This window comes from Panicum hallii, chromosome 5, assembly GCF_002211085.1.
Source record: "Panicum hallii strain FIL2 chromosome 5, PHallii_v3.1, whole genome shotgun sequence".
NCBI lineage: Eukaryota > Viridiplantae > Streptophyta > Magnoliopsida > Poales > Poaceae > Panicum > Panicum hallii.
The window spans coordinates 23,999,822-24,021,140 of NC_038046.1; positions in this window are offsets into that span (position 1 = coordinate 23,999,822).

The following is a 21,319-nucleotide window of genomic DNA, read 5'->3' on the forward strand; positions in this document are numbered from 1 at the left end:
TCAAGCTGATTTAAATATGAGGCAAAGGCGTTGGTTGGAGTTAATCAAGGATTATGACCTTAAGGTACATTATCATCCGGGCAAAGCTAATGTGGTTGCGGATGCACTTAGCCGCAAGTCACATTGTTATTGTTTAACCATGTCCACTTTTGATGACACCCTTTGCCATCAAATGCGGAGACTCAATCTGGAGATTATTCCCCAAGGTAGTTTAAACTTGATCTCCGTTGAATCTACTTTGCGGGATAAGATCGTCATGTCACAGCTACATGATGAGGGTGTCAAAATTATTAAATCCAAGCTATCCCAGGGAGAAGCTAAGTATCGGTGTTTTCACACTGATCGTCAAGGAGTCCTATGGTTCAACGATCGACTTGTCGTGCCTAAGGATCATCAACTTCGTAAGCAAATCCTCGACGAAGCACATTTGTCCAAATTCTCTATTCATCCTGGTAGCACCAAGATGTATCACGATCTTCGTCAACATTTTTGGTGGACCAGAATGAAGAGAGAAATTGCCAAATATGTGTCTGAGTGCGATACATGCCAGAGAGTCAAAGCCAGTCATCTCAAGGCTTCTGGTACACTTCAGCCATTACCCATTCCGTCATGGAAATGGGAAGACATTAGTATGGACTTCATTGTCGGTCTTCCCAACACATCTCAAAAACATGACTCCATATGGGTAATCATCGATAGACTCACAAAAACAGCTCATTTTCTTCCGGTGCATACCACTTACTCTGCTAAGAAGTATGCCGAAGTCTATCTGGAACAAATCGTTCGATTACATGGGGTTCCGAAAACTATTATATCTGATCGTGGACCCCAATTTATCGCACGGTTCTGGGAGCAGCTACAATCAGCTCTAGGAACCAAATTAATTCGAAGTTCTGCATATCACCCCCAAACTGATGGGCAGACTGAGCGAGTTAACCAAATTCTTGAAGACATGCTTCGAGCTTGTATTATTCATTATGGTACAAGTTGGGACAAGTGTCTTGGTCTAGCTGAATTTGCCTACAACAACAGTTATCAAGCTAGTCTTCAAATGGCTCCTTTCGAAGCGTTATACGGTCGCAGATGCCGAACTCCTTTGAGTTGGTCTGAGACCGGTGAACGCAAAATTTTTGGACCAGACCTAGTTGTTGAAGCCGAAGATAAGGTTAAGGTTATTCAATCTAATCTTAAAACCGCTCAGTCCAGACAAAAGAGTTATGCAGATCAGAGGAGAAAACCTCTGCAATTCCAGATAGGAGATTTTGTCTATCTCCGAGTATCACCAACCAAAGGCGTCCAACGCTTTGGCTTAAAGGGGAAGTTAGCACCTCGGTATGTCGGACCCTTTGAAATTCTTGATGTTTGTGGCCCAGTAGCTTACAGACTTCGTCTTCCATGGGCAGCTATTCACGATGTCTTTCACATCTCCCAACTTAAAAAGTGTGTCAAAGTACCCACAGAAATCGTTGAGACAAGTACCCTTGAGATTGAACCTGATTTGTCGTACGTCGAACAACCTCTTCGAATTCTGGACACTAAAGAAAGATTCACCAGAAGAAGGGCAGTTAAGATGTACAAGATCTTATGGGATCATCACACTGAAGAAGAAGCGACTTGGGAAACCGAGTCTTTTCTTCAACGAAATTTTCCGGACTTCCTGCAAGCCAATCCCCAAATCTAATCATTCAATTCTATTCAGCTTCGGAATCTCGGGACGAGATTCTTTTTAAGGGGGGGAGGCTGTGATATCCAGGTAGTTAGATAACTAGATACTAAGATTGGGTATATTATATGTAAGTAGAATAATGTATACAAATTGTACAAAGCATAAGGGTATATTTGTAAATTATAAGTTTATAAATTCTCATGTGCAAATGTGTGAAAATGTTCTTAAATGTCAAATTTCAGAAGGTTATAGAAAAGAAAAGAGCAAAGGTTAAATAAACACAAAGGGAAATAGGCTTTATATGAAATTAAGGACCTTTATGTAATTAATACAAACATATAAGGACTTACATGTGAAATGGTAAAAAGATAAAAGTAAAACTTAGTTTTACCTAAGGACTAAAGTGTAAGAAGAGCTAGTAATGATGACTGCAGGAAAACTTGCAAAAAGACCCTAAGCATCAAAGCAAATTGTTTGAATTACAAGACAAAGTGTATAATTTGAATGGTGCTCTAAAGTTTAAAATAAAACTTTATTCTTTGAGATTTTGAACTTGAACCTTAAAGCAATCTTGTAGGATTTAAAATTCTCTACAACTTTCATGTTGAGCACTTTTCCATTTGACCTTTGTAGCAGTGGGAAAACTTTAGTTTACAGAGGGGTCCCTGAACTCTTTAGAAATTACGAACAGGTCCTCCTGACATCTCTCTGCTTCTTCCTCCTCTGGCCGCGCCGCTTCCCCCTTCTGCGCCGCTCCTGCCACCGCCGCTCGCCGCCGATAGCGCGCCCCGAGCGCCACCTCCAGCTGCCACAACCTCCCACGCGTCATCCCCTCTCGGTCTTGACTTCTTTCCTCTCCCCTCCTGGCTTCATGCGCGCGCGCCACGGTAACCCGAGGCTGCCGCCGGCCGCCACCTCCTGGTCGCCGTGGGCAGGCCACCCCGGTGCCTTAATTCCCTCTCCCTCGCGCGCAGCAGCACCACACCCACATCCACCTGCTGTTTTGCTAACCCCAGCGTCCAATTTCCAGTACTCGAGCTGCACTCCGCCGCCGCCGTCCCCTTCCTCTCCGGCCGCGCACCACCCGCCCGTGGGCAGCCCACACCGGACCACCTCCGCCCAAGCCAACACTTGCACAAGCTCTTCCGTAGTCCACTGGTGCTCCTCGACCACTTGTGGCCCTCCCATTTCCATTGCAAACTCGTCGCCGACGAGCACCATCCGCCGCCGCCCTCGGCCTCACCGTGGGCAGCACCCCTCAAGCAATCCCGAGCCACCACGTCAACCTAGACAGCACCACATCATCGCCCTGAAGCTATAGGACCCATCCATTGATCCTCTGGTGCACCACAGAGCTTTCCCGACGCTCGCCGGCGATCTTCCTCGCCGCCGCCGCCTCGGTCTCCGTCGAACTCCCTCAATCTTGCATGAATTCATCCAATTGTTGACACGTGCACGTTCCTCACGACTCACTGGTTCTCGTGCGCAGGATCTTGGCCCACGTTCATCGCCGGAGCACCCTCGTCGCCGTCGACCCCTCCGCCGTCACCTCGGGTTCAAGTCGAATCCCACTGTTCCGGCCATCCCCGTCCACGACACGTAGCACAACAAGACCACAGTAAGCTCCTGACCCGATTCCTGCACTTGGACCTCGCCGCCGGTGACCGCCGTCGCCGGAACACGGCCGTCCCGATCTCACTCTGTTCGGGTTCACGGCCAAGGACCTCGGGTCAGAAGGAAAGGAAAGCCAGGGGGGTTAAGTGTAAAGCCATAGACTCAGAGGAATAGTGCCCAGGGACTTACTTATGTAATTTTGGCTGTCAACTTAGAAATACCATATCTCTTCAAGGAAAATTCATAAAATAGTAAACTAAATTTTGTTAGAAACTTTAGACAAGGATCTGTAACTTTTCTTTAAGAGTCAACTTCAGTTTTTGAATTTTTGATGACCTAATTTAAATATCAAGGTTAATTGCTTGTAGGCTTAAGAATTACATAGTAATTCATAGAAAAATGATAAATTAGTAAAACCAGTGTCAATAATTTTCTTTTGACATGTAGAATTGAAGAAAAATAATTAATCTTGTACTCTAGTAATTTTTTCTTATTGTATAGATTTTGTTAGAAATAATGTGTAGTCTACATATTATAATATAGTTTTAAATGTTCTAAAATCATGAAAATAGATTAAGGTCCTGTTTTGTAATATTATAACATCTTATTATAATTTTCAACCAAGAGTTAGATGTTAATTAAATTAGGTATAATATATTTAATTTTGAAGGTAATGGTAACTTAAAAATCATATAACTTGAGAGGTTAATATGTAAAGCTGTTAATATAATTGTTAATGGAAACCACACCACCTGTTGCCCCATGCTACTAATTGAACACTTAACCTAGCTAAATTGTTGTTTAATAAATCTAAGTAAACTTATTAGTGCTCAATAAATGACTGCCCAGTACAGGGTAATTAGGGAATATATCAAAATAGAATGTTAGTTATATTGGATTGCAACTTTATCGGGAAGAAAAATAAAAGTAACAGCATTCCATAACTTGTAATTTGCATCTCATGTAGACTCGACCACTCTCGCTGACGGGGATTATCAGTTGATCCCGGAACAAGAAGAAGGTTATTCCGAAGACCCCGGGAATCTTGTCACGGATTTCTCTGAAGCCCCGAACCAAGGTTCGGAAGAAACTAGTTTGACTAACCCCAACACTGCTAGCGAAGGCAAGCCCCGGACATAACCCCTACTTTATTACACTGCAACCTATATTATTTATATATATATTTATGCATTAGGTTCTTAGGAGTTAATTGAAAACCTAGTTGCATTATCCAGAAACCAATGTATTGAACACTAGAACTTGAGTTCGACTAGTTGCTCTGCTTATAGGGCCGGTAGAAGTCGAGTGATTTCCTGTCACTCGCGCGATATAGGAGTCGTAATGTTTACATTCCTGTTATCACTATAAGGATACCGGACGGGAGTTTTATGAGGTATCATGATCAAGATGATACCCCGTCTGTGTTGTGGAATTTGATAAGGTCGCAGTGTGTGGTAGCGGTGGTTAAGCGTTTGAAAGTACTAACCACATGCCGTGAAATATGGTAAGCGGTAAGCCTAGTAACCGATCGGCCCGAGGAGTGGACATACCCCCCCACCACATGTATTTGCTTCTTTTGGTTACTTTGTTCGACGTGCAGGCATATGTGTTGCTGGGCAACCAGGAGTACGGGTTTTGTAGTCGCGCTACAGACGTACGTCCTGCACTTTTGTAGTGCATATGACCTGCAGTCGCTTGTGGTGGCACTGATCCACGAGTCGGAATGAAAGGCAAACGGTTGCTTCGGAACGACCCTGTGGCGTTCCAAGCGTGTGTGTTAGGTTTACCTTGCAAGGGTTGAATCTCGATTCAGAATCGTCCGCCTCTCACGATGTATGAGACTGCTTATCCCCTTTATCACATAGAGTAACAAGAGCAATTATGTGATTATTAAAGATGATGTTTGAGTAAAGATTCTACCATGTTTGGATAGCTATAGGTGCTTACTTAGGATGGTTAAACAACTAGGACCTGAAAGCTAAAAATTGAAAATAAGGACCTACTCTTTGTTGCTTTCAGCTGAAAACCCTACCCAAAGCTAAAAGCCAGCATGAGTCTAGTTATGGGCTAAGATATACCCAATTCCGGGTAAGTCTTGCTGAGTATTAGTATACTCAGCCTTGCTTTGTTGATTTACTTCAGGTAACTCTTCCGATGAGCCAGCGTTCATTACACCGTGGCCTTACCCTTTGCCTGATGGTTGGTCCGTGGAATGGGATCCGTCCCCGGCCAACACAGACCCCGCCGAGTGATATTATGCCAGGGCTAGCATAATATCTGTAATGACGCCGTGTATATCGACTCCGTTTTTCAAATTCTGCTGCTTTAACTAGAAACTTGAACTTGTGTTGTAATAAACTCTCCTCAGTGAGGACAAATGTTATTTTGTACATTTTTGTAATATAACTACCTGTGGTGTAAATTATTTTGGCATTATATCTCTGGACTCACCTTCGTGTGAGGTACCTTGTTGGATCCTGCGTTCGGTGGTTCATCGGGACGTTACCCGACAGACCAATAGTTTTATACCGTTTGAAGTGCGAGGTAGCCCTCCATTGAGGACTCGCGTACTTGAGCCGGTATAATTCAAGTTGGTTCTGCCACATGGCCGGCCGGATCGGGCCACCGCCGGCGCCCTGCCTCCCCCCTCCTCTGTTTTGCACGGGAGAGGAGGAAGAAGGGGCATTTTGCCCACAGCCCCCTCCTTTTCCCTCTTTTCCCAAGAAGCCCCCCCCTCTCTAGGAGCACCCTATCCACTTCCTTTTTGTAAAAGAAACCTCGCGCGTTTGTTATTTCAATTTGAGCCCTCGATACATAAACCTAGTTATACTCGACACATTTTAACATGCTCAGGGTATTTCTAGGATTCGTAAATAGGTCCTTACTCTTTCTGAACATTTACAAACAAGCCCCTGGACCCCCGCTTAACCCCTGAAACCACCTTTAGCGCGTCATTTTATGTGCGAAACGACCTCCGATCGACCCGAAACTTTACCACGCCCTTTCTAGTATAGTTTTAGTCATGCCATTAAGAAACCACCCAAAGATATCACCCCTAACTCCGTAACTAAATTATTTCCGATTCAAGCCCAACGATAAAAGTTTTTAGTTCTTTTGCTTGATTGTATGTCTGTTTGTTTGCGTTGTAGGACACGGAGTGAACGAAGAAGTTCCCGACTGCGACCAAGCAACCGAGGACCAGTTCTGCAACCCCGAACCCGAGGGACAGTACTTCGATCAGGACCTTTCGCAAGGACTTGACGATGGCAAGTTCAACTCCACCCTTTGATGCATGTTTCTGTCCTAGTTTTTATAAACACAACCCAGAGGCCTGTTTTATAAAATTGCATGGTTTTGTGTGCTGAGAACATGGTAGAATAGCCACCCCTACTTGTGATAACTATACCGTGACCATCTGGTTTCGCAAAAAAAGTGTGTATGCGTGTGGGAAGGGATAAAATGTGGTTTTGAAAAGTGAGTTAGACGGGATGGATGGCATTTCTGTGTGAATTGCCGTTGGTATGCTCGTACCTGTGTGGTTGAGCGTGGAAGGGAGATATCCATCTTGTCACCCCTAAGGACCAAGTTGATGTGTCGTCTCACCTAGCTTCCTGTCGTGCAAACCACTTGACCGTTGTATGGGCAACGGCTTGGCCTAACCCCACTAGTTAGTCTGATAGCCATCAGGAGAGCTGGGAGCAACGGGTGATCAAGGAGACGGGATAAGCTCTGTGTGACTTATGCCCCGGTTAAACCTCGGTGATAGGTCGAATGACCCCTTGATAGATCCCGTGGTGGCTAGTCAGGTCTAGCTAAGGTGGGTAAGGGCTTTTTGATGGGATCTGCACCGGCACTAAGGTGTTCGTGCTGTGGTACCCCACCTGTGGGTAAAGTTGCACACCTCTGCAGAGTTGAAAATCTATTCGAATAGCCGTGCCCATGGTATTGGGCAAGTTATGGTGTGGTCACATAACTAGTGTTTCTCTCTGGGAATGGTTGGGCTGGTGTGAGTTGCTTGGAAAGTATCCGGCAGTTGTGCCGTGTGCTACGGCGGACGGGGAGTCCGGTAGCAGTTTAAAACTTGGATCCTGTGTGGATCAACATTACGTGCTTCTTGGTGTTTGAAAACTAGTTTTGAAAATATTCATAAACGAACCTTTGCATATAACCGAGTTTTCCGCAAACAAACCCTAACCGTACCCTTGGATTGTCCTTTGCATTAATTTCTGTTATACCCCTCCTCCGTGGGTGTGATTGGACTTGCTGAGTACGTTCGTACTCACCCCATTCTTACTTTTACAGTGGAAGATCCCGACTACATCCCCGAAGACGTCGAGTAGGGTTCCGTCCTGCACCCAGTCTTGCCTGTGGGTGAGGTCACCGTTGGAACTCCGCATGGCGCAAGACTCTGATGATCCCCTTTTCGTAGTTAGTGTAGTAGTATGGATTTTAGTTGTAATCCTCGTGATAGTGGCGCTTCACTGCCCATTACCGCGAAGAGTTGTACGGTGATGTACCATCTGATGTAATAAAAGTGTTATCAGCCTCCTGGGACTGATAAAGTAACACTTTTAAGTCTTCCCTGATGGGGGGGACGCTTCAGGTGGTATCAGAGCCGTAGGCTGGCCGTAGGACGTGACCCTAGGAGTGAGACCTCTTTTAGGCCCTAGAACTTGTCCCGATTTAGAAAATTTTTTTTACACAAACACTCACCACTGGTCTTTGCCTTGTTCCAGATGGCTGGCAATGGATGGGTTAACGGAATCTGCCACGCAGAGTCCGGCCTTCCAAAGTTACTATTGCTCAGCCTGGAACGCGTTGGGATTATGGAACCACCGGAGTATGCCTACCGTGAGTACATCGCCGGAGGCACCCTTCGGTGCGACATGATGGTTTTTGTGGAGAGAAGCACCCGCTACCCTGATGTGGACCCCTGGTTCATCTCCACCGCTGGCTTCCGTTTCCCCGACACTTATCGAAAGGCCGCCCGTAAAGCCCTGCGACGGCTGCGTGTGCTCTACAGGCGCCACCTTCAGCGGACTCCTATGGGATTTTTCCCACCCGCTGAGGGAAGAGGACGCACTTGGATTGACCGGATGAGGGGACTTGGACGAGAAGAAGAAGACCTAGAAGATACGGTCTCCCACCTGTCCATCTATCTTACTGGCTTGGATGCACTCTACCGCGAACAGGCGGCACAACTGAAGCAGCTAATCCATGGGATTGAAAAGATAACCCAGGAGCTGGAGGAACAACGGACAAGAGCCGCAAGCGCCGAGTATTCCTTAGCCGCCCTTCAAGCCCAGATGCAAGAATACGAGAACCGCAACGGAATAGGTGGATGGATAGAGGAAGAAGAAGAAGAACCCATGGAAACCCATTGGGATAAGGGTACTCAGACCGAAACCGAGTTGGATCGGTTCCTTCCAATAAAGAAGCGCTCTATCAGGACCGAGGAAGAATCCCCGTGATAGGATTAGCACACTGAACTAGAACTCTACCCTAATAAGCCACGTAGCCCCGGAAACTGTACCCCCCATGTTGCAATAATAAATGTTATCCACTCCCTTTTGTATCTATGCTAGACTGTTTACCCTGTTTATGTTTCAGATGGCTGAGGAAGGATGGACCCAGGGTGATTGCCAAGCAGCACCTGGCTTTCCCGGCCTCTTATCAACACCCTGGAGGACCTTGGCGTTACGGAACGCCCAAGGTACTACAGCCGAGAGTACGAGCACCATGGTACCCTCCGCTGCAGGGTGATCCTGGTCATCGCCAGGAGCAACCGCTACCCCGACATTCAGCCTTGGCGAGCGACCGCCACGGGGTTTAGACACCAAGACACCTACCCCTTGGCCATCAGAAAAGCACTCCGTTATCTGTGCCGGATTTTTGAAGAACACCTCGCCCCCACGCCAGCAAAATTCTTCCCGCCGGCCATCAGAACCCCAGTCTGGGAAGTGCGCATGAGAAACCTGGAACGACGTCGCCACGAAGAAGGCCCCCTGTACCAAGTGGCTACTTACCTAGCCGCCCTGGACCAACTCTTTGATGAGCAAGCCAACCTTCTAAGGGAACAGACCCATCGAGCCGAGCAAGCAGAGCTCGCAGTGAGGATACAGCAGATCCGAGCCGCCCACGCTGAGGCGAGAGCCGCAGCCGCGGTTAGTAGCGAAGCAGTCGCCCAAGAAAGCCTCAGGCAAGCCCGAGACCGGCGCATGCAAGATTGGACCCGAAGTGGGACACCAGTCCCGGCAATTGGGGAGGACCATGTTTTACTCGGGACGCCCATCATAGGATGGGGACCCCTTTTTGGAAACACACAAGCCCCACCCGAGAACCCTGAAAGTTCCGCTGCCGCCATCGAAGCGAATGCTGCAGCGCAACCCTTGACCAATGGAAATCCAGAGGACGGCGAGCAAGGATCACTCACGCTTCCCGCCCCAGAAGAAGGCCTGCCCCGCGAGTAAAATGACCGACGCCACCCTAGTGATGTGTCCCCAGCCGCTTTTGTTTAAGTTGTACCTGATCCCGGACGAGTAGTACGAGACCTAGCCTTACCCCAAGCTGTACCCCCCTTGCAGTAATAAAGTTGTTTGTGCTTGTTGTTTGTGATGTTGTATGCTGGTTTGTTGTGTGCTGCTTGTTATATAAATACTGGCAGAAGGTAGGTTCTACCTTATATACGAATTAAACAACTTAAACATCACATAATAGTAAGTCCACTCTACCCAATCAATAGATGGCTCCCCGAAGCATCGCAAGGGCCTCCCGCAGCCGGAACCCTACAGCCGCTGGTGCCGAAGCGCAGCCTATAGGGCAAAATCTTCCACAAGGAGAACAAGAAGTAAGCCAGAACCGAGGAGAAAACCAAGGAGGAGAGCAACTACCACCACCCCCACCCCTCGGAGACCTGGCACAAATAATTCACAACCAGACCCTCATACTGGAAACACTGGCCAACGCCCTCGTTAACCGGCAACCACGAGGGCAGAACATGAACGACAAGCTGACGGCCTTTCTAAGGACCAAACCGCCCACCTTTGCCGGATCTTGCAACCCGTTGGATGCAGACGACTGGTTGCGAGTGATTCAGAGGAAGCTCGAACCATTCGAATGCCAGGACCGGGACAAAGTCCTTCTGGCAGCCCACCAGCTCACCGGAACAGCATTATCCTGGTGGGAAAACTATTGTGCCGCAGCCGAAGATGTCTCTACCATCACCTGGGGAGAATTCGTAAGGGAGTTCCGCCGCTACCACATCCCTTCGGCCACCATGAAACGCAAGGCGGATGAATTCCGCGCACTACAACAAGGAAGCATGACGGTGGAAGAGTACACCCACCGGTTCATGGAATTGGCCCGATATGCGCCGGAAGAAGTGAGCGACGACGATAAGAAGCAAGACATGTTCAAGAAGGGATTAAGCCCAGAACTCCGGACCTTGCTTACCCCACAGATCTATCCGGACTTCAACACCCTGATGAACAAAGCCATCCTCACGGAGAGGGCCAAAGCCGAAGAGAGGAAAGATAATAAACGCAAATTCCTGGAAAGTAAGGCCCGCCAACAGGACCGCTTCCAAAGGCCGAGAAACTCCTGCTACACTGCACCAATATCTCAGGCCCCAATGCAGTATATGACTCAGTCCCAAGTGACAGGACCACGGGCCCCTGACACACAGCCTAGAAGCCAGAATACCATGAGGGCCCCACAGAGCAATGCAAGTCTGGCCGCCTCCAACAACAACAATGTTAGGGCCTGCTTCAACTGCCGCGAGATAGGGCATTATATTGCCAATTGCCCTTACGCCAAGAATAAGCCGGCCACATCAGCCTTCTCCAACTCGGTGAATGGACCCAGACCAGCCCTGACCGGTGCCAACCGAGTGCCTATCCGCAACAACGACAACAGCCAGCAGACGAAGCAGCCCCAGCAATCATTTGGACGAGCCCGCGTCAATCACATCGATGCGCAGGAGGCTCAAGAAGCTCAAGGCGTAGTGCTCGGTGAGTACCTAGTCAACTCAGCTCTGGCAACAGTACTACTCGATTCTGGAGCATCGCACTCGTTTATATCCTCGAGCTATGTGGAAAAACACAAAATACCTACAGTGCTACTAAAAACACCCCTATTAACTCGGACGCCTGGAGGCGACATCAATTGTCAATTAGGTTGTCCACGAGTAAGGATCAATTTAAGTGGGGTAGACTTTCTAGCAGATTTGGTAGTACTTAAGTCTGGGGGATTAGACGTGATCCTTGGAATGGACTGGTTAAGCCGATACAATGGTCTCATAGGCTGTACCGACAAAGTGGTACACCTAACAAACCACGAAGGAGTGCAAGTGATCTGCCGTACCCGGGATAGTAAGTTTGACCCAATGGTATTTAACATGGAAGCCAAGCCCTTAGAAGGAGTCCCGGTAGTAAACGAATACCCAGATGTATTCCCCGAAGAGCTTCCCGGTATGCCGCCGGACAGGGATATAGAATTCGTCATAGACCTTATTCTCGGAACCTCTCCGATAGCCAAGAGACCCTATAGGATGGCGGCTTCTGAGCTAACAGAATTAAAGAAACAACTAGAAGAACTGCAGCGAATTGGCTTCATCAGACCAAGCTCGTCGCCATGGGGAGCCCCAGTGCTGTTTGTCAAGAAGAAGGATGGGAGTATGAGGTTATGTGTAGATTACCGGGCACTGAATGAAGTTACCATTAAAAATAAGTACCCCCTCCCCAGGATTGATGACCTGTTCGATCAGCTAAAAGGAGCCAAGTACTTTTCCAAGATCGACCTAAGGTCGGGATACTTCCAGCTCAAGATTAGAGAAAGTGACATCCCTAAGACAGCTTTTGTCACCCGCTACGGGCAGTTTGAGTTCACCGTAATGTCCTTCGGACTAACCAATGCCCCTGCCTATTTTATGAACCTCATGAACAAGGTATTCATGGACGAACTGGATAAGTTTGTCATAGTCTTTGTCGATGACATACTTATTTACTCCAAGAGTGTTCAGGAACATGAGCAACATCTGCGGGTAGTGTTGGAAAAGCTAAGGATACATAAACTATATGCCAAATTTAGCAAGTGTGAATTCTGGCTAGAGAGAGTAGCTTTCCTTGGTCACATTCTGACCGCTGAAGGCGTAGCAGTGGACCCAGAGAAGGTCGAAGCGGTCTCCAACTGGCAGCGGCCGACCAACGTTAGTGAAATCAGAAGTTTTCTTGGATTAGCCGGATACTATCGGAGATTTATTGAGGGATTCTCTAAGATAGCCCGACCCATGACGGAACTTCTTAAGAAGGAGAAAAAGTTCACCTGGACGGAAAATAGTGAAAGAAGTTTTCAAGAATTGAAGCAAAGGTTGACAACCGCCCCAGTGCTGACCCTACCGGACATCCATCGGGACTTTGTCATTTATTGTGACGCATCCCGACAAGGATTAGGGTGCATACTGATGCAAGACGGGAAAGTCATTGCATATGCCTCCCGCCAACTCAGGACTCATGAGCAGAATTATCCGACCCATGATTTGGAATTAGCAGCCGTAGTGCATGCCCTTAAGATTTGGAGACATTACCTGATTGGAAATAAGTGTGAGGTTTACACCGACCACAAGAGCCTGAAGTATATCTTCACCCAGCCGGATTTAAACCTAAGGCAAAGGAGATGGTTGGAGTTGGTCAAGGACTATAATTTGGAAATTCAGTATCACCCCGGAAAGGCGAATGTGGTGGCCGACGCCTTAAGCCGGAAAACCTATGGACCCAAGGATGACCATCTATGCGAGGAAATGGCACGATTAAATGTGCACATTGTTCCTCGAGGTTCCAGCCAAGTGGTAAACATCCAATCGACACTAGAAGATGGAATTAGAGAGGCCCAACGATCGGATCAAGAGTTAATGAAGATCTGCAAACAAACTGGAGAAAACAAAGCGCCGGGTTTCAGAGTAGACGATAAGGGGACATTATGGTACGAGGATAGGATTTGTGTGCCCCGGAATGGAGACTTCCGGCAGCTAATCATGGACGAAGCCCATAACTCAGCCTACTCCATCCACCCAGGATCCACCAAAATGTATATGGACATAAAGCAAAAATATTGGTGGAATGGAATGAAGGCGGATATTGCACGATTCGTGGCTCATTGTGATACCTGCCAAAGGATCAAGGCCAAACATCAAAAGCCGGCAGGATTATTGCAACCCTTGCCTATCCCGGTCTGGAAATGGGATGAAATAGGAATGGACTTCGTAGTAGGCCTACCCAGAACACAGAAGGGACACGATTCCATATGGGTAATAGTGGACCGACTCACTAAATCGGCTAATTTCATACCCGTACGAACCACTTATGGCGGAGAAAAGCTGGCAAAGCTTTACGTGGAGAACATAGTAAAGTTACATGGAGTGCCTAGCAGAATTGTCTCGGATAGAGGAACCCAATTCACCTCTAGATTTTGGAAAAGCCTGCATAAAGCCATGGGCACTAAGTTGGATTTTAGCTCCGCATACCACCCACAGACGGATGGTCAGACCGAAAGAATAAATCAGGTCATGGAAGATATGCTGAGAGCATGCGTCCTGACCTATGGAAATGATTGGGAGCAGAGCCTACCTTATGCAGAATTCTCGTACAACAATAGCTACCAAGCCAGCTTGGGCATGTCGCCATTCGAAGCCCTCTATGGAAGAAAGTGCAAAACTCCCTTGATGTGGTCGGAAGTTGGAGAACGTGCACTAGTAGGGCCCGCACTAATAAAGGAAGCAGAAGAAAAAGTAGCGGAGATCCGCGAGAAGTTGAAGGCGGCTCAATCTCGGCAAAAGAACTACGCAGATAAGAGAAGGCGAGAAATAAGTTTCAACCCAGGCGATTTTGTATATCTCAAGGTCTCACCCATTCGAGGAACGCGAAGGTTTCAAGTGCAAGGAAAATTGGCCCCTCGATACATTGGACCGTATCGAGTTCTGAAGAGAGTCGGAGCAGTAGCGTACCAACTGGAGTTACCAGAAGAAATGTCGGATATACACCCAGTATTTCATGTCTTGCAATTAAGAAGGTGTTTGAGAGTACCCGAGGGAGAACATGTGCCAGTGGAAACAATAGACCTGCAGCCGGATCTGCGATACCAGGAGGTACCGGTCAAAATTCTAGACACTGTCACTAGAAGGACAAGAAACTCCGAAGTACGGATATGCAGGGTTCAATGGAGCAGACATGGAGTAGAAGAAGCGACATGGGAACGCGAAGAGGCCCTAAAGAAGGAATTTCCCCATCTATTTAGGAACCAGCCGAATCTCGAGGACGAGATTCATTTAAGTGGGGTAGGTTTGTGACGCCCTGAAAATTTCAAATTTAAACTACGCGTTAAGGTGTCCTGACCGAAAATGTATTCGTCGTAAAACCCTGACTCTCTCCGTTTCACCGTCACACTGACGGCCGACGCGAGCCTGACCGCCATTTCATCCCGCACCGCTCACGCGCTAGAGTAATTCGTAAAAACGGTTCAATTTCAAAACCCTAACCCTAACCGGATCGCTGTTCCGTTCCGCATCGCTCGATGGCTTGTCGCTCACGCGCGACCGCCCGCCGCGATTAGCGCCGGCGCTCCTCGTGCAGCGCGCGAATCCCGCGCGGGCGTGGCCGACCGGCCGCGGTCGCCGCCGCGACCGGCGGCGACGCGCCCCTCCCTCTCTCTCTCTCCTTCTCTCCTTTTTCTTTTCCCTCTTCCATTTCTTTTCTTTTCTCTCTTTTTTCTTTTCTCTTTCCCTTTCTTATTTTTCCTTCCTTCTTTTCCCTCTCCTTCCCTCTCTCTTTCCTTTCCTGTTTCCCCTGCCGCATGCCCGAACGACGGCCGGCCGCGCGCCCGCGCTACCCCGGCCGTGCTGCGCACGCGCGCCCGCCCCGCGTGTCCCACGTGCCCCGCACGCCGCGCCGTGCCACCTGCCGCTCGCGACCCGCCTCTTGCCCGCGCCTCCCTGTGCGTGGCCGCGCCGCTCGCCGCGCCACCCGTCGCCCCGCCGCGCGCGCCGTCGCCTCTCCGCCGCTGGCGCCCGGCCCGGACACTGCTCCCACGTGCGCACCCTCGCCGCGCCGCGCGCGCACGCGCGCGCCCTGTCCCCGCGCGTGCCGCGCCGCTCGCCGCTGCCGCGTCCCGCCCGCGCGTGCGCCGTCGCTTCTCGCCCTGTGCAGCACAGCGCCGCCCCACGTGCCCGCACCGTCGCGACGCCCCGGCCTCGCTGCCCGCACCGCCGCTCGACGACATGGACGCCACGACGCGGCCGCCATTAAGGCGCCCCGCGCCGCTCGCCGGCCCCTCCACCGGCCTCTACCACCCGCCGCCTTTGGGCGCCTATAAATAGGCCCCCGGCACCCCCGGCACCCTCACAACCCACCACGCCGCCTAACCGCTCGCCTCCCCCACCTCCGGCGCCGCCCCGCCGTGCCCTGCGACCGCCGCCGCCCTCTTCCGTCGGCCGGCCTCCACGCTCCACCTCAGCCCGAGGTGAGGCCGGGGATGGGATCCCCATGCGCCCCACTCCCTTTTCCCCCACCCCCGGACCGCCGCCGTGCCCTGGCCGGCCGGATCGGGCCGCCGCCGTCGCCCTGCCTCCCCCCTCCTCTGTTTTGCACGGGAGAGGAGGAAGAAGGGGCATTTTGCCCACAGCCCCCTCCTTTTCCCTCTTTTCCCAAGAAGCCCCCCCCCTCTCTAGGAGCACCCTATCCACTTCCTTTTTGTAAAAGAAACCTCGCGCGTTTGTTATTTCAATTTGAGCCCTCGATACATAAACCTAGTTATACTCGACACATTTTAACATGCTCAGGGTATTTCTAGGATTCGTAAATAGTTCCTTACTCTTTCCGAACATTGACAAACAAGCCCCTGGACCCCCGCTTAACCCCTGAAACCACCTTTAGCGCGTCATTTTATGTGCGAAACGACCTCCGATCGACCCGAAACTTTACCACGCCCTTTTTAGTATAGTTTTAGACATGCCATTAAGAAACCACCCAAAGATATCACCCCTAACTCCGTAACTAAATTATTTCCGATTCAAGCCCAACGATAAAAGCTTTTAGTTCTTTCGCTTGATTGTATGTCTGTTTGTTTGCGTCGTAGGACACGGAGTGAACGAAGAAGTTCCCGACTGCGACCAAGCAACCGAGGACCAGTTCTGCGACCCCGAACCCGAGGGACAGTACTTCGATCAGGACCTTCCGCAAGGACTTGATGATGGCAAGTTCAACTCCACCCTTTGATGCATGTTTCTGTCCTAGTTTTTATAAACACAACCCAGAGGCCTATTTTATAAAATTGCATGGTTTTGTGTGCTGAGAACATGGTAGAATAGCCACCCCTACTTGTGATAACTATACCGTGACCATCTGGTTTCGCAAAGAAAGTGTGTATGCGTGTGGGAAGGGATAAAATGTGGTTTTGAAAAGTGAGTTAGACGGGATGGATGGCATTTCTGTGTGAATTGCCGTTGGTATGCTCGTACCTGTGTGGTTGAGCGTGGAAGGGAGATATCCATCTTGTCACCCCTAAGGACCGAGTTGATGTGTCGTCTCACCTAGCTTCCTGTCGTGCAAACCACTTGACCGTTGTATGGGCAACGGCTTGGCCTAACCCCACTAGTTAGTCTGATAGCCATCAGGAGAGCTGGGAGCAACGGGTGATCAAGGAGACGGGATAAGCTCTGTGTGACTTATGCCCCGGTTAAACCTCGGTGATAGGTCGAATGACCCCTTGATAGATCCCGTGGTGGCTAGTCAGGTCTAGCTAAGGTGGGTAAGGGCTTTGATGGGATCTGCACCGGCACTAAGGTGTTCGTGCTGTGGTACCCCACCTGTGGGTAAAGTTGCACACCTCTGCAGAGTTGAAAATCTATTCGAATAGCCGTGCCCACGGTATTGGGCAAGTTATGGTGTGGTCACATAACTAGTGTTTCTCTCTGGGAATGGTTGGGCTGGTGTGAGTTGCTTGGAAAGTATCCGGCAGTTGTGCCGTGTGCTACGGCGGACGGGGAGTCCGGTAGCAGTTTAAAACTTGGATCCTGTGTGGATCAACATTACGTGCTTCTTGGTGTTTGAAAACTAGTTTTGAAAATATTCATAAATGAACCTTTGCATATAACCGAGTTTTCCGCAAACAAACCCTAACAGTACCCTTGGATTGTCCTTTGCATTAATTTCTGTTATACCCCTCCTCCGTGGGTGTGATTGGACTTGCTGAGTACGTTCGTACTCACCCCATTCTTACTTTTACAGTGGAAGATCCCGACTACATCCCCGAAGACGTCGAGTAGGGTTCCGTCCTGCACCCAGTCTTGCCTGTGGGTGAGGTCACCGTTGGAACTCCGCATGGCGCAAGACTCTGATGATCCCCTTTTCGTAGTTAGTGTAGTAGTATGGATTTTAGTTGTAATCCTCGTGATAGTGGCGCTTCACTGCCCATTACCGCGAAGAGTTATACGGTGATGTACCATCTGATGTAATAAAAGTGTTATCAGCCTCCTGGGACTGATAAAGTAACACTTTTAAGTCTTCCCTGATGGGGGGGACACTTCATTGGGGTCTCACAAACCGACACGGCGGCGAAACTGTTCTCGACAGAATAATCTAAGCAAAACTCCCGTAACCTAATGGCGGCTGCTGTGTATATAGAAGAGAGAGGCTAGGGGGGGCGGCCAAGGGGGTGGCCGGGCAACCCTAGGGAGTACAAGGCCTTCGGGCCCAAAAACTGGCGTTGCTGCATCTAGGCAGATTCTGGTCGTCATGTTGTTTTGACGATTCCCATCGACTCCGAGCGTATTTTGATATGGTATCAGTTGGGTTGGAAAGCTTATCTCCTTAGCTTTCCAACGATATATAGAACGCCCAAAACGGAGCCCGTATGTGGCCTGGGCGTCCGTTTTCGTGAGGCCTGCTCCTGCAGTCCGAACCGGACTCGCGAATAAATCGGACTTCAATGTGGATTGGGCTTTGAACTCTATCTTCGCTTGGGACTTGGTGATATGCGTATTAGTCATGTCCTGATCATTGTGGATCCTCCTCATCTATGGCCTGAACTTCTTGTGGCCTAATATCGCCGATGGACAATTGCTTGATTGCCTCACATGGTGGATCCTCCTTTCCTACAACACTTGAATCAACTTGCTCTACTTGAGAGCCATTAGATTCATCAAATGTCACATCTATTGTGACTTCAACTCTACCCAAGGTTTTGTTGAAGACACGATAGGCATGCTCATTTGATCCATAACCAAAAAGAATGCCTTCATCAACTTTAGATGCAAACTTAGAGGTTCGGGGCCTTTTGTTTAGAATGAAGCATTTGCACCTAAACACTCTAAAGTATGATACCTTTGGTTTGTTACCGGTGAGAAGTTCATATGAAGTCTTCTTAAGTTTCTTATGTAAGTAGAGGCAGTTGATAGCATGACAAGCGGTGTTGACGGCTTCACACCAAAAGATATCCGACGTCCTGTACTCATTAAGCATCGTCCTTGCCATGTCAATGAGCGTCCTATTCTTCCTCTCTACTACACCATTTTGTTGAGGGGTGTATGGGGTTGAAAACTCATGCTTGATGCCCTCATCATCAAGAAACTCCTCAACTTAGGTGTTTCTAAATTCGGTCCCATTGTCACTTCTCACTTTCTTGATTGGGAGACCGAATTCCTTTTGTGCCTTTCTTGCAAATGTCTTCACCTTATCTTGTACCTGGCACCTATCAAAGATAAAGAATACCCAAGTGAAATGAGAACAATCATCAACAATAACTAATCCATATTTGTTACCCCCGATGCTAAGGTAGGCAACCGGTCCAAAGAGATCCATATGAATCAACTCCAAAGGTTGAGTGGTGGTCATGATGCTCTTTGGTGGGTGAGGTACGCCTACTTGCTTTCCGGCTTGGCAAGCGCTACAAATCCTGTCTTTGTCAAAATCAACATTGGTTAGTCCAAGGATGTGGTTGTCCTTTTGTAGTTTGGCCAAGTTCCTCATCTCAACATGAGCTAGTTAGCGATGCCATAACCAACCCATGCTAGATTTTGCCACTAAACAGGTCTCAAGCTTAGGCTTACTTTTGTTGCAATCAACTAAGTAGAGCTTGTTCTTGAGGTAGCCTATGAAGACAATAGAGGAATCCTCCCTACTAAAGACTTCCACACTCTTATCCGTAAAGAGACAATTGAAACCTTTCTCACAAAGTTGTGAAACCGACAACAAATTGTAACTCAACGAACCAACATGTAAAACATCAGAAATTGAATGCTCAAGTGTAATAGCAATTTTACCAAGACCAATCACATCCCCCTTTGAGTTATCACCAAAAATGATGTTCTCACTAGAATCTGTAGTTGGGGAATATGATGAGAACATACTCCTTTCTCCGGTCATATGATTTGTACATCCGCTGTCAAGCACCCAACTTGATCCACCGGAGGAGTATGCCTACAAAACAGATTTAGTTCCTTAATTTAGGTCCCCAAATATTCTTGGGGCCTTGCATATTAGTAACACGAATCTTAGGAACCCAAATAGAGGTGTTAATATAAACATTTCTGTCCTTACCAACATATTTGGCATACACCTCCCCCTTGCTGTTGTTCTTCAATACAAAGCATGAACTCGAGATTTGTCTATGTGCATGAGCCTTCGGTTGATAAGAATATCTATTCGGGGTGCCCCAGATGGTATTCTTCGGCTTCTGGGGCTCATTTTTCACTTTGTAGACCTGCTTCTTGGGCTTATCATGAGCAGAGGAAGAGTAGGTGACCTTCCCTTTTCTTGGGGGTGCGGCACTGCCGCCCTTCATAGTGGCACTGCGGCGCTTGGCCGGCTGTGCTGCTCGGGTTGGCTTTTGTGTCACACTCTATGCAGGTCTCTCTGTACCTATCTTCCCTTTGCTGATGAACTGAACACACTCAAAACCATTGATCACCTTGTGACCATTGGTTTTGTTACCTTTTTTATGACCAAGTCCATCTTTGATGTGAGGTAATCTCCCATCCTTGTATTGTGGCCTCTTTGATTGATCATCTTTGCCACTTTTGTTCAGCATAGCATTGAGCCTAGTAATCTCCTTTCTCATTGCCTCCATGTTTGCAAGGTTAGTGGAATAGACATTCAAATCAACATTATAACATTTTCCACAACCTTGACTAGTGGAGGGAGTAGAGGTGTCCTTTGCTTTAGAAGGATGTGAGGTGCTCTCCCAAAGAAGGTTATATTGCATCTCAAGGTTCTTGTGCTTTTCATCTAAGACACAATACTTGTCATTGAGTGCAATATTTGCCTTCTTTGTGAGAGCATGTTCTCTTTGCTCATTAGCCAAAGCTTTGCTCAAAGAGGACACCTCACTTCTCTCTAATGCAAGAGCTTCCTTGCAAGCAATGTACAACTTTTCTTGTGCTAAAAGATCATCATCTCTAGTTGCTAGCTCAGCTTGTACACTCTCTAAATCCTCCAAAGTTTTAATGATGAAGATTTTAGTTGAAGGGTCTAGTTTTCTAGTTATCTCATTTAGTTCCTCATCACTAGAGACATCATCTTCACTAGAGCTATCACTAAGTTCACTGGAGATATCACTAGGAGATGTTGAGGGAGGAGGTGTGGCTTTCAGTTTTACCTTCTCACCCTTTGCCATAAGACAAATGTGAGAGGAGTGGTAGTCATCATCATCGGACATGTTTTTGAAGAGCCTTGGTGTAGAGGATGACTTTTGGATGGCTATGGTTGCAATCTTCACATCCTCTTCACTTGACTCCTTACTCAAATCCCATTCATGCCCAATGTGTGCCTCTCCCATAGGCTTCTTATTTATCTTGTACTCTTGCTTGTGCTCATGCTTGCTTTCATGGTTGTCCTTCTTGTAGTTGTTGCTTTTCTTCTCATAAGGACAATTTGCCATGAAGTGCTCGGTGCTGCCACAATTATAGCAAGTTCGCTTCTTCTTGTTTGGGAACCTTCTTTGCACGAACTTGTACCCATTTGATTTCAGACCTTTGTGATACTTCTTGATGAA